At 44.5% G+C, this 14,425-nt stretch overlaps 1 protein-coding gene across 9 annotated transcripts in view; it reads left to right on the top strand.

Annotated features, from left to right (window-relative positions):
- KIF6 (kinesin family member 6) overlaps positions 1-14,425 on the top strand; it is a 521,280-nt gene that overhangs the window by 464,130 nt on the left and 42,725 nt on the right. The window lies entirely within an intron of this gene.

Below are 14,425 nucleotides of genomic sequence, written 5' to 3'. Positions count from 1 at the left end.
TTGTAAGAAACTATACTAACAGCAGGAGGTACTGGTCTTTCTCAGCCAAGGAGGATGAAGAAGGAGAAACAAAGGCTAGACCAGATGCTGTCAGAGCCTAACCCATATGCCCTTGGGTACAATGTGTGTACACTAGCATGGTTTCATCTGCTAGCACCTTCCTGTCTTCCTAAGAGCATTCCCTGGCCATCTAGAAAAGACTAGTGCCAGGGAATTAACACCTCCCCCACTCCGCCCCCCTCAGGACCCAGGAGGGACAACTTGGAGATGTGGGTCCTGTACTGTCCCCCAGAGGCGCCCAGTGCGATTGAGCTGCATTGCCCATACTTGACAGCTGGGCTCCTACTGCTCCCTTTACTGCTCTCCCTCCCTGTCTCACTTCCCCTCTTTCTTATCCATTTGTCCAAGGCTCACTTTCCAAATAAGCTACTTGTCCTGGGGTCTGCTCCTGGAAGAGATGAGTCCTTGAAATGGCTTGGTCCTTCATGCCCCCAGCCAGTGTCCACCTCTGCAAGGGTAGGTCAAAGTGACTTCTACTGCTATAGCCGCACATCACTGCCTTCCTTCCACTGCACGTTAAGACAGGGGGTCTCCACGACTCCAATGGTCAAGGGAAGACAGAAAAAACTGTGATCAGGGTTATGCAGGCTGGATGGAGGAGCACGGAAGTGGATTGGGAAACTGCAGGAAGGCCTCAGGCACTCCTTGAGAGCTTCCTAGAAGTCCTGTCAGTATTGATAATATCACACTGTTAGGAAATTAGGGTGCCTGTTTGCCAGCCAGATGTTTTGCTGTTTCCTCAGTACATGAAAGATCTTAACTCAACCATCATTCATCTGTTGTATTGGCATAGTTGGTGAGTTCCTGAGATCTAGGTAAAGACCAGCAATTCCACTAAACGCCCCCTAATTGTTAAAATAACAACCCCCAGAGGATCATTCACGTTAGTCTGCTAACATGTCTTCTATAGAAAACAGATTTCTGTGATTCTGGGGTACCGAAAATTATTACCTCAAACATATTGTCTGCAGTAGACAATATCCTCAGGCCCAGACCAAAGTTCCCACCAAAAATTGCCTGTCACCCATATTCACTCTTCATTACACCCTTGAATATGAAGTAAAAAGATTATATTCATCCCCATGAAGAAGGAGTCAGATCTGTTTCCAATGACAGATCAGCATCAAAATCCTTTTATATGAACCTGAATGGATTCACAAGCTTCTCTCCCACAGCCCTGCCCCCTCTCCTTGCCACACATTCACCCAAGTCCTCCAGAGCAAGAGCTATTTCAAGTTGAGGACTTTCAGGATAAGGAACAATCCTTGAATTCTTCTGTTAATTCCTTGGCCTCCTTGGGCCTCCCAATGCTGACCAAATGTAGGTCAGGTGTGTTTGTTTTGGACCTCACCAAGCCTGGCCAGCGTGGCCAGCATAAAGCCATCTGCAAAATATAAGCTTCTGATATTTTTAAGGAGGGTGAAAAAGAACAAATTTAACCAGATCTCATTTCTTCAGCAGTCAGGGAGTGCGGACTGGCGCTGGTTAGGAATGGAATCATCCAGCCATATCTGGAAGATTCTGTCCTTTTCACATGGCCTTCTTACATCTCACTTGCCCTTAGAAGGCTTCCATTCTCATTTCTGGAGTGGATAGCATCAGAGGACACCCCTCCCAGTGAGTCTCGTGTACCCTTGGCCTCACCAGCCAGTGATGGCCCAACAAGACTGTGTCTCCTTTTTATTCCCAAATTATTAAGGTTGAAGTCTCTGAAGCTTTCTTGCTAAAAATTAGTCACTTGTCTCAAAACAAGTCCCCAAACTGATCCTGAGAGGGTCTCTAAGGACGGCCTCTTGAATTCTCATGCCCAGGTACTTGCCCAGGATCGTTTGTCTTCCCTGGCTTCCTCACCTTTCCACGCACTGCAGGGACTGCTATATGCTGGGCCTGCTCTCCAGCATCACTGCGGGCCACTGCTCCAGCCCTGGGCACCCTGCTTCCTTGGCTACCACATTTGACTAGGCCAGGAAGACTTTTATAAGACCTTACCAGAGCTTGCGCTAACAGAGACTAGTGAACAGGAGATAATGTCTCTTTCTGGAAGTGGGGCTCTTAGAGGGCAGTCACCCATGGCTCTGGGCTCTTTGGCCTCCAGGCCCAACTGCCTCTTTACATACTCACTCTCTCTAGGTCATTGCCTTGACTCAGAGCCCTGACAAATAGTTCATAGCACTTTGGTTTCCCCACACCTGGGCTATTCAGTCTTAAAGGACACAAGCAAGTGGCTAGTCCTAGTGGGCTGCACAGGACCAGATTCCACTCACTAAACACTAGTTGTGTCTGTCCCCTGGTCTTATGATCATTGTTCGGCTTCTAAATGAGAGACACCATTCATGTGCAAGGTGAGGACCAGAATAGGCCTGGACATTTATCCCACTGTGGTCTGTCTTCTGCTTCCAAAGTGCTAAAGCAAGTGCTTGGATAAGAACACACACCCACGCCACCTGTATTAGTCAGAGTTCTTTAGAGACTTAGAGCTAATAGAGGTGTGTGTGTGTGTGTGTGTGTGTGTGTGTGTAGAGAGAGAGAGAGGGAGAGAGGCGAAACACTGATTTATTTTAAGAAATTTACTCATGTGATTGTGAGGCTGTGCAAATCTGTAGGCTAAGTCTGTAGGCCGGAGACCCAGGGAAGAGTTGCTGTTGCAACTCAAGACCCAAGGCATTCTGGAAGTACTTCTTTCCCAGAGAACCTCGGTCTTTTTCCTCTTAAACTTTGGGTGAGACCCATCCACATGATGGAGAGTAGTCTGCTTTATTCAAACTCTGCTGATATCTAAAAGCAACATCTACACTGGTGTTTGACCAAACATCTGGACAGCATACCTCAGCCAAGTTGGCCCATAAAATGAGCCATCACATGGTCTATGCACAAACAGTACTTCTAAGGCATATGACAACCTACTTGAGATTTAGGAGGGGGATAAAATTCTGTAGCTGTGCCGACACAGTTCTGCTAAAGAAACACAGATCCATTGTGTTTCTGAACATAGAGCACCTAATTCTTACCCTGAAACACCTGCATTTGGCTTATCCCATTTTTAGATCTTCCCCAAGAATAGTGGAGCTTAGCCTTATATGTAGGGACTTCAAATGGTCCATTAAATGATTAGATTATCTCAAACAGCACTGTTTGCCTTGAGAATGATATCTAGACTCCCCCATAAGAGGCAGAAACTGCTCCTAATTCTGAAAATTTTAACTTCCCCAAGTTCAAAGAATATGAAGGTCTTCTGTCCTGGCCCCTGTTAGTCCCCTGGGGCAGCTAATGACCAATACACTCCACGAGCTGAAGAGAAAACAGCTTCTGATGAAATGAGAGTTCCTGGGATATACACTGTCTTTGTCTTCTGATTTGTAGAGTGCAGTTGTCCATCCATCCCCAACCGTGAGGGACCAGAACACCCCTGTGATAAGAAAAGCTGTAATTAAGGAGTAAGCCTTTATATGAAAAATAAGATGGAGTCTGCAAGTAAACTTATGAAAGGCCTACAGTATTTGTATATTCAACAAAACAAAACAGTAAAACCAAGACACCAAAGAGCATATAAGAGCATCTAATTCATCTTCAACTTGTCATAATGAGTTGTGTATATTTAACTTCCACTTATCATTCCTTAATACGCTGAAATTTTTTCAGGATCTCTCTCCCCAGAAGTTTCAACATGAAGCTTATAAGTTATTTTTATCTTTGCATATTAAGGCAATTCCTTCTCTGTGTCTGTTTTTCTTCTGAGTGTTCCCTGCCTACTGTTATCACTTGGAGCAGTACTCCTCAGAGACACAGCATCAAAACGTGTGCCATGGATCCTACTCACACCCCTTCCAACTCCCCAGTCCCTCTCCTCACCCATTCTGATGAATGAAGAAGGTAGTTCTCAGGCTAGGTGGACTTTACCATTCAACTTCCTTTATCTCTCCCAAAGCTTCTCCGCAAAACCTCCCTTCCAGTTTTGCTGTCTGCTTTCCTCCTTTCTCTGGTCCTAAGTCCCTTGGTTTCCTTCTTCTCCACTTATCCCCCAAATGAGCACCTGGGATAGAAATCTCGACAGAAATAGAGCATTTCATGTAGGCAGAGCTCAAGTTCAAGGAGGGAAAACTATATTCTCCCTGAACCATGTCATTTCTGTAAAGCATCCTCTGCAAGATGGTCAGCAAGTCTCTTCCTTTCTCTTTCTTCCCCTCTCCTCTTTGAGAATATTTAGCCATAACAGAAACAAAAAGAGGAAGACGTCTGGTGCTTATTTTCTGGAAGAAAAATAAAATAAAAGGATGAGGGTAGGAATCATCCCAGGCTCTGAAAACAAGACTGTTACCACCACCATTTCAAGCAAGCTTATTAAAAAGTCGTTTATTTCCAATTACGGAAATCAATCATCTTTGACTTTATGAAGGAATATGAAAGACCCAGATATTAATGTAAGTAATAGTGAATTTGAGGGTGAGTAATGATCAGAAGGTAGAGGTTTAGAATGGGGGATCCCTACATTTGTTTAAAAAAAATTTCATGTTTTAATTCATCTGAAAACTAAACACACTGCCAAATCAAACACCTTAGTGCCTGGGCTTTACTTTATATTCCTAAATAAGCCCTGCTCCCTATATCCACAGTTAATAAGGGGCTTGTACAAACTATCCTCCTGTGTGGGCTGGGGGCACTAAGAAGTAGAATATACCTGCTCCACCCACACTGGAGCAGAAGAGGCTTGAATGTGCCTAGGTACCTCTGGGAGTGTCCCCTGAGTGTGTCCCCTGGGTGTGTCCCCTGGGCTACCTCTGGAGGGATGGAAGTCAGAGGCCATGCTGCGTGGACCCTCTCCTTGCCCCAGATAGCAGCCTTGGCAACCAGAGCCACATCTTCAAATGGAAAGAAGGATTGTGATCTATGCTACTCTTCCAGGGCAGGTCTTGAAAGGTGGTTAGATCTTTCCCTTGCTGAGCTAAGAACTTCCAAGCACCTAAGTAACATCTTTTGAATGGAAGCCAACACAATCATGAGCCCTCAGCTCCCTAAGATGTTTAGTATTTAACAATTCATGCTGGTTGCTGAACTGAAAATTTTCCTTCTGCTTACCTACTTGCACATTTATTTGAGCTTTTAACAAATGTGCTTATTTACTTAATTCTCCAAATATGTTTATGGAATATTATCACCTACTGGAGTAGTGATACCAGTAAGCTCCTTAGCTTAATTAAGTGGATACAATAGCCAAATGCCTAAGCTTCAGACAGAATGTGCTAATCTCGTATGATTATTATGATTACGTGGGTAACCAGAATGAATATCCCACAGGAAAAGAATCAGGTCTCCCAGACATGGTATAATTTGGTCATTTTTTATAAATGAGAGCATTCCCCCAAAATGTGATCATCATGTACTGTCCTATTGATAAGAAAGGAGCTGTGTTGAAGCCCAGACTGCGGTCTGGTGTTTTCATCCTGAACTGAAATGCTCATCAATTACAGGGCATGTCCTCCTCTGCAAGATAAGGCCAAGGTGATGGGGTGCTTTTGAGAAAATCCTGGTGGGGGGAAATCAAGGCAGGTTACAATGTGTTTTTCTTGAAATTACTGATATGAAGAATGAGCTGCTTTTTTTTTTTTCCTCTCTCCGTGACTTAATAATGTTACCAAGTGGAAGAAAAGTCTTGGAATCTGGAAAATTGAAATGTCATGTTGGAATGAGAAGGCTTAAAAACATTTGCCCAACATTTAGACCATTCCTGGTCTCCCACTCAGTGCCCTGTCACTGAACCTTTTTCTTCAGGGACTCCAGGAAAAGACCTGTCCTCCCTCTCCCAGGGAGGGTTGAAGGCTTCTCGGGGACCTCCCCCAGCCTAAGCTTGTCAAAATCCCTTGGGTTGTTGCCGCTGTTCTGGGTTTCCTCTGACTATCCTCCTTCAATCCTCACCTTTCTTGCACATGGTCCTGTGTGCTGAGGATAACCTGGAACAGAGTTCTGAGGATAAGCTGGAACTCCTCATCACCCCCAGCCCGGCAGTGGGTGGGACTCAGGCTGTGACCATCTTCAGTCAGCACACAGGACTGATGAGTGTCACTGTGTGGACAGTACCCAAAAACAATTGTCAACATGCGGGAGGAACATCCCATTCCCTTTTAAGGAAGCAAACTGTAGTGGTTTTTTAAATTTTAATTTCTTTTTATAAATACACATAAACAGACTTCTACATAAATCATAATATTATTCATAGCAGTTTGTTTTTCATCTCTCTCGGCTCTCACCTTTCTGACCCAATTCATCCTCCACACTCGGGTAACTCATTGTAACAGCTTTATGGGGACCCATTCATGATACCTCCATGTTCAGGGATGCTTGGGTGTCTCAGTGGGTTGAGGGTCCCCTTGAGTGCCTGCCTCGATTTCGGCTCAGGTCATGATCTCAGGATCATAAGATCGAGCCCTGAGTCAGCCTCCATGCTGAGTGCAGAACCTGCTTAAGATTTACTCTCTCCCTCTGCCTCACCACCCCCTTGTGCACTTTCTCTTAAAAATTGACTAATTAAAAATAAAAGTGCTTCCATGTTAATAAGGCCACATATGTGTGTATGTGCCACACACACACAGAGTTCTATATCCATTGTTTGATCAAATGCAGGATCTTTTACACCATTTTCCCCCATTGTCTTCTTTGCTTCATTTTTCTCTTTCCCTGATCTACTGAATCATCAAAATTTTGGCATTCCTTCCCTACAGTCCTCCCTGCTGTCTTTTTCCTGATCCTCTATTGATTTGGTTGTTAGAGTATGTATTTTTTCTTCTAGAGTTTAAAAGTAACTATAACGATGCCCATAGTTATTGCAAATATACCCTCCACCATCTACCTCCAGGGCTGTAGCTTGAACATCCCCTCACTGTATCTCTATCTTATTATTATGGCTTCATGTTTTAGTTTTCATACACACACACACACACACACACACACTCACATACAGGGCTTTTATGGTTAGTAGTGGTCAGTAGTTAAGTATTCTTACTTATTCTTTTTATGCTCATCACTGTTTCTTTTTCCTACATATTTCTCTGTGTTAATTTTTCTTCTTGCTGATCATCATAATAACTTTTTACACTTATTTGGTTCTTATATCCTAAGCACTCTCCTAAAGATATTGCATAGGTGACTTAATTCAGTCCTCACACCGGATATTGGTACTAACCCTGTTTCATAGAAGAGAAAATGAGGCACAGGGCCATTCAGTAGCTTATTCACCTTTTAAAAAGGTGAAAAGCTAATTCACCTTTAAAATACATCTGGGGGTGCCTAGGTGGCTCAGTTGGTTAAGCAGCCAACTCCTAGTTTTGGCTGAGATCATGATCTCAGGGTTGTGAGGTGAATCCCCCCCCCCTTGGGCTCCATGCTCAGCATGGGGCCTGTTTGAGATTCTGCCCCCACCTCACCTTTTGTCCCTCCCCTGACTAGCGCTCTAAAAAAATAAATAAATAAATGTCTTTTTAAAAGCTATGTCCAGTCTGGGGTTTATTCCCTTATTCTCTCTATTGTTCTTGGTTGTTGGTCAATGACTCTATTTTTCATTTCAAAACATCTCTCCTATCTACCTATTATTCTGGTTTCATTCTTATTCATACCTATTTGTTCTATGATTTCTTATTCTTTTCAAAGAAAACATAAGCTGTCACTAATCTCTTTGAGTATTCTCATCATACTTACTTTGAAGTCTATCTCAGGAGCCTAGAGTGGTACGATCATTATGGAGGCAACACCTCCAATTAACACGGATCTGCTGAGACCCAGCAGGGGCTTCTCTCTCAGACCTATAAGACTTCATATTCCAGCATGGCCATCACAGCACTGCTGGTGTTAGCAGGAGTGGGAAGCAATCCAGTTGTCCTACCCTTGGGGAAGGGAAGTAAAATGCACTATGCAATGTATGCAATAGTTAGAAACTGAGGACTAGATGCGCATAGAGCAAAATGGGTAGTTGTCAAAAACACAGTGCTAGCAAATAAATGGGAAACACAATGAGATCTGTAGCTCAGTATTTCTTTCATAGCTTAAAAACTTCACAGAAAACATTAACACAAATTATAAGAATATATGTGATAAAAGAGTATGTATCAAACCAATCAGAATGGCCACCTATTAGAGGCATAACAGTAGGGGAATTGCAGATGGGGCATAAGGTATGGGGATAAACACACATATATACATATTCTCTCTCTCTCTCTCTCTCTCTCTGTCACACACACACGCGGGGCTTTATCCATACTGACAAGGATAATGTGCTGTTAACTAAAGAATAAGACTAATTCAACCCTTTGTAATTCTGCATCAATAAGTGTCTGTAGCTGTCTATCCAGAAAATTACTTTCATCTCTAATGAATTCATGTTCCAGCTATTAATTTTACTATCGGTTTTTAGCATTAGATTTATTCATACATTTTGGCATTTTTGTGGCCAGGTCCATTTTTAATGAAACCCATTTTATTTCTCTCTCTTTCCCTTTGTCCATTTTTTCTCATCCCTCTCTATCTGACAGGCCCTCCAGGCCCCCCATCAGGAAGACAATTGGGAGTGACTGCTCCATGGCAATGTTGGGATGTGGCCCACCTGGGCAGACAGACTATCAGTGGGCAGCTTGGTGGGCAACTGAGGGTAGCTGCAGGTGTACCCTATTTTCCTCCTTGGGCTTGCAGTAGGACATGAACTATAGCCCTAGGCAACATCTAGCAGCACGTTTTTTCCTCAGTCCCCCTTCAGGCACAGGTTGGGTGGTGGGGGACTCTCACCCCACTCTGCTGCTTCAGACTGTGTCTTGCTTGCCAGATGCACTTTTAGTCACCTTCTTGCTTCTGGACCTGGAACCCTGCCAGCCAAAATCTTGGGCTCCTCCAACCATTCTTCATTTCTGTCCCACTTCAAATCTTCAGAAATCTGTCTTGAAAGCTAATCCAGCAAAGTCTCCTTAATATTCTCTTGTTTTATTTTCTTCACTATTGCTATGGTGGGAAGAGGTGGGTGCTGCCTCAATTGATTTTCAAATTATCCAAACAAGTTTAGGTACAACCTGATGAAAGAGTAGCAAGAAGGAGATGAATGTGCCTGATTTTAAGACTTCAAAGGATTTGCATACTCTTGTTTGTTGGAAATTCATCTAAGCATTACACACATAATTTATGCTGGGCCCATTAATTTTACAAATAGACTTACAAATGGTCTTTGGGGAGTCTAACCTTTTTGTAATCACAGTCCTCTGTGTTAGAATACAAAGAAACTGGCATCCCACGTCACAGCTATAATCCACACTCTGAGTTCATACCCACTAAACTAGACTTTCCTTTCAAAGTGGCCCCTCAGGCAGGCAACACAATTCTGTGTCCTCTTCCCACACCCCAATCCTGCTACTGAAGTTTAATTTGATTTACTGAATTGCTGTAGTAGTAGTCAAATAGAAGAACAGATTTTCACTGGGGTCCAGACCCTTTAGGGATGACCCTGGACCCTGAACTGTAGTCTCCCCCCAGCCCTACTCCTCCATTCAAGCCCTCCCTTCCAACCTCCACCCCAAACAAGGGCATGCCTGGCCTTCTCCACCGTTGTGGCCCCCACCATTGCCATTGACTGCCATGCCTTCCCCAGCCTCACCTTAATATCTCTGCTCCCTTCACAATCCACCCAAGGCTCACCATTAGTGATGATGCCTCTCCTAATGCTGCTAACCTACCTTTCCTCCTCTAAACTCAGGTTTACCACTGATTTGACATTTAACCACTCATCCTTCAGGCCAGTCATCTTTTAACTATAATAACCTTTCCATATGTCTGAAAGTGCCTTCATGACTAAAACTAGTCTGGTGTGCCACATATGCTGACACATTATCCGTTATCCTCCCAAACGTCTTGAGAGATGGTAAAACAGATATTATCCCAGTTATTTTACTGTGACCCATTTTTCAAGTGATAAGATGGAGTCTCAGAGACATTAAGTAACGTACCCTAGTAGAAGTCACAGAGTTGGGATTTGAACTTAAAATCTGTAGAACTACAAGGTTGTAATTATCTTCTAGTTTAACCAAAATGGCAAAGAAGTTCGCTTCATCTCAATGCCAACTCCCAGCAATCAGACATAGCTGCCCAAAGTGCTGTGTTGAAGAGCCAAACCCAGGCTCAGCAGGAACACAAACCGTCCAGGAAGGAAGAGCAAGGTCTGCCAGGGGTCCAGCTTTTAACAGGAAGAACATGCAGGTGCCCTGTTTATGGTCCCCTGTATCAGGTTAACTTTCTCAAACTAGAAGAGACTTCTTTTTTTTTTTTTTTTTCAGATTTTATTTATTTATCTGACAGAGATCACAAATAGGCAGAGAGGCAGGCAGAGAGAGAGAGGAGGAAGCAGGCTCCCTGCTGAGTGGAGAGCCCGATGTGGGGCTCGATCCCAGGACCCTGAGATCATGACCTGAGCCGAAGGCAGAGGCTTAACCCACTGAGCCACCCAGGCACCCTAGAAGAGACTTCTTAACTAGTCTATTTATTCCACAGCACTTAGAACATGGTGCTTAACATATAGTTCATGAGCGAGAAATATTTACTGCCTGGTAGTGACATCAGCATCCTCAGTAAGGCACCACATCACACAAATTGTGCAAGCATCCTGCCTGAGGGCCCTATTCTGGGTGGGGGTCAAAGTGAAGGGCTTGCTCCAGATCCCACTCAAGCAGCTTTCCCTTGGTGACCAACTTCAAACTACCAGGCATGCAAAATAAAATGTGAAATGTAAGGAAAATTGTTGTATCCAAAAGACTATCATTGTAAAAAATAATAATAAGTGTTGCTTCTTCACGATGATGATAATACTTTTCATATGAACTACTTGGTACAGAAAATCACTAAACCACGCTACCCAACATGTGGCAGTTACAAAGGCCAGGCATCTCCACTGGCGCTCTCCGTGGGTGATTGCGTGTTCCAAGTACCCCTCCACCCCCTGCTAACACCCCAACTCCAGCCATCAGTGAATCAGAAAGGGAGAGAATGTGTTTCTGGCATGCGCTATTGTAAGGTACTGGAGACAAAATTACTAATTACCACCATTTGTGTACAAGCCGAGCCTCCCTCCTGCCCCCACCGCACCCCAGCTTCCCTCCCTGACCATGTCCTGCCTCAGGCTGGGAGTTCTCTGTTTCCGTTTCATCTCTTTTCCATACCTCAGGATGGAGATGTGTCCAGGAACCCCAGCCAAAACCAGCAAATTTATCACCATGCTAATGACAGCAAGCCGCATGCTGAGTGAATTCTGCTTTCCCCCTCAACTCCTTCTTTTGCCAAAACCTGTGGAACTGCAAGATCCAGCCGATTACAGAGACTGTTATCTTCACATGAAGAATGGCTCTGGTAGAAAATGCAATTAGGTATCAGCTCTAAGGCTATTTTTAGATGCTTGTTTGGGAACATCTCAGAAACAAAGATCGCCATGTGGAGGCCAATGTTATCCGAGCCACCCAAATTGAACATCCATACGCACAATTTAAACCTACCTTTCTCAATAGGGGCATTATAAAGCATTATAAAGACCCACCCATCCCGTCAGGATGGCTCATTGTTCTGGAAATAGATATTTCTGTTTGCGGAGTTTATAGAACCGCAGTCCTAGGGGCAAATCCCGCTGTTTACTTACCGGAGCAGCTCTTGCTGGGGACCGCTGGAAAATCTCTAACCCTGCTTCCCCGGGATTTGCAGAAGGGAGCCCAGTGGATCATTCTGCTGGGAGCAGGGGAAATCATGCCACACTAGACTGAGCACCTACAGGGGTGAGGCATGAGCATGGGAGCTACGTAGTTGGGGAGACCTACTGCTGGGGAGGCCCATGGTCAGGGGGACAAGCAGTCGGGAGTATGTCAGGGGGATAGTTTCTCAAGGAGGAACGCAGCCCAGTGTGTCCTCCAAAGGAGCAAGTCCCCATCCAGTGTCAGCAGGAAGGAGGTAGCCAGGCACAGACGAGGTGCCTATGCCAGATACCCAGGACCCAGACCAGGCACCACAGCAGCATTCACCGTTCCTGCTGTGGGCATAAGAAAGCCCTTAATGACCTACTCTCCACCAAGGTGGAGAGTGTCTAAATGGTGTGTCGCATTTGTCACAGCACTACCTCCTTTTATTGAAAAACACATGTGCTATGCTTCTTTACAATTCAGTTCAGTGGTGTTGGACATAGACTGGAATCTCAGCCCAGCACCACCCTGCACCCCCATCTTCTTCTCTCTACTGATGTAGATAATAAAGGTCATATTGCTGAGAGTGGGAACAAGATCCCATCTGTGGCTGTGGCTGGCCTGGGTTTCAGGTCATTTTCCTGTTGGCGTCAGGCTGGTCCAATTCTCACCCATGGGCCAGATTGCTACTTCCCACCTCTCCCCGCCCCCATCCAATACATTCCCTAAATTCTTACTCACCCTCACTTCGAATCTGGGTGCAATATTGCATATGCCCAATTCCTGGATTCCTCTCTTCACAGTCCTCTCCAGTGGGGACACATGAAAGGCAAGGCACAGACTCGCACTCTGGCAGGAGCTGAAGGGACAGGTGACATTTAACCCAGAGAGGACAAGTCCAAGTGAAGAAATCATGGCATCCTCAGTCCCTCACTCTCAATGAGAGAGGATCCTTCTTCTGTGCTGTTCCAGAGAACCAACCAGGTCCAAATCTGGAAGTTACAGGGAAGCAGGTGTCAATATCATATCAATAACTCCTTATATACAGTTTAATCAGTGGAACAGCCTGGACACATACAAGTCATACAAGTAGCAGGGACTCCTGAATTGAGTGAGACCTTAAAGTGAATGACTTCTGCCATGCCTCCCAGTCATAGTATTGTAGAAACTTTCTGTGAGTGATGGGGTCTTCTGTGACTGCTTCATTGTCTACTGATCTTTTGAAAACTCAGTTCAGTCATCACCTTTGAGGTGTCGAATGTACCTCATGTGAAGAAATGAATACATTAGACCAGGGAGCAGCGAAATTCCCAGGCTTTCTCAGGGTCCCCAGGAGCCTGAACACATCTCCCAAATGGGACACGTGATACAGACAGCACTGACATTTTAACAAGTCTTCTGAGCCCTTGGATATGAACAAACCCCGGTGGGGGAGGATGCTTCACTCCACCGTCCAGCAGGAATTCATAGCCGTATCATAGAGATGGAGGAAGCCTGAAGGCCACTTCACCCCAAGTCCTCCCCAGGGCAGGAGTTCTTGCTCTCACACCCCACAAACTGTCCCCCAGCCTGTGCTCTAACATTGTCAGGAAGGCCCTCGCTGCTCTGCCAGGAAATGTAGTCCAGTTAGAGACAACTCAATCCATGTGGAGACAGTGTTTGTTGTGAACTGTTTCTTCCTCATATGGAGCCCCTACTTGGTCTTTATTCAACTTGACTTCTGCCCTCAGCAGTGGGACAAAGATAAATCTCTTCTCTCATCCAGATGACAAGGTTTGGATTTTAAGATTTTATTTATTTGGGAGAGAGAGAAAAATCATGAGTATGGGGGGGAAGGCAGAGAGAGAAGGAAAAGAGCAGGGAGCCTGGTGTGGGGCTCAATCCCAGGACCCTGAAACATGACCTGTGCCAAAGGCAGATGCTTAACTGACTGAGCCACCCAGACACCCCAACAACATTCAGATTTTTAAAGACAGCCATTATCTCTGAGACTCTTCTCCCTCCAAGTCTTTCCTTCTCCATCTGAACATCTCAAATTACCTCAAATATTTCTCATATAGCATGGTTTTAGACCCCTAACCATTTTCTATAAATATTTTCTATTTGACTAGTATTCCTTATGAAGAATAAACTCCCAGAACAAATGCCAACTGTGGTCTGACCATGACAGAGTACATATGCAGGGTCTACCACCATCACCTCCCTTCAACTGCACACTATACCTTTATTAATGCAACCTAGAATAATATATGTTTCATAGTAAATGATCAACTGCTGTGTTCATATTAAGGTTTTAGACCTTAGACCTCTAGACCTTAGATACTAGACCTTAGACCTTTAGACCTTAGACCTTAGACCTCTAAAATCACCATCTTTATTCCTTGACACAGTTTCATACAGCCTAAAAGAAAAAAAGTAGATTTGAAAAAAAGTAGATTTAAAAATAGCCCTGTACATTATTACAAGATCCAATCCTGCCACCCCTTTCATTAATAATAGACAGATAGAACTACTGAGGAGACTAGGACCCCAACATATGTTGAGAGTGACAGCCTATGGTAACTGAACCCAAAGATGAATTGAACCCAAAAGTGAAATGTGTATTTGCATCGATGTGCCAAGAATCCAGCATGCCAGCCTGTTCTTCCAACACCATCCAGTGCATGGAGGGCTCTTCTTGGAAG

This window comes from Mustela nivalis (genome assembly GCF_964662115.1).
Source record: "Mustela nivalis genome assembly, chromosome: 5".
In the NCBI taxonomy this organism is placed as follows: domain Eukaryota; kingdom Metazoa; phylum Chordata; class Mammalia; order Carnivora; family Mustelidae; genus Mustela; species Mustela nivalis.
The sequence above is the reverse complement of the archived record's forward strand: the minus strand, read 5'-3'. Positions and strand labels throughout refer to the sequence as shown.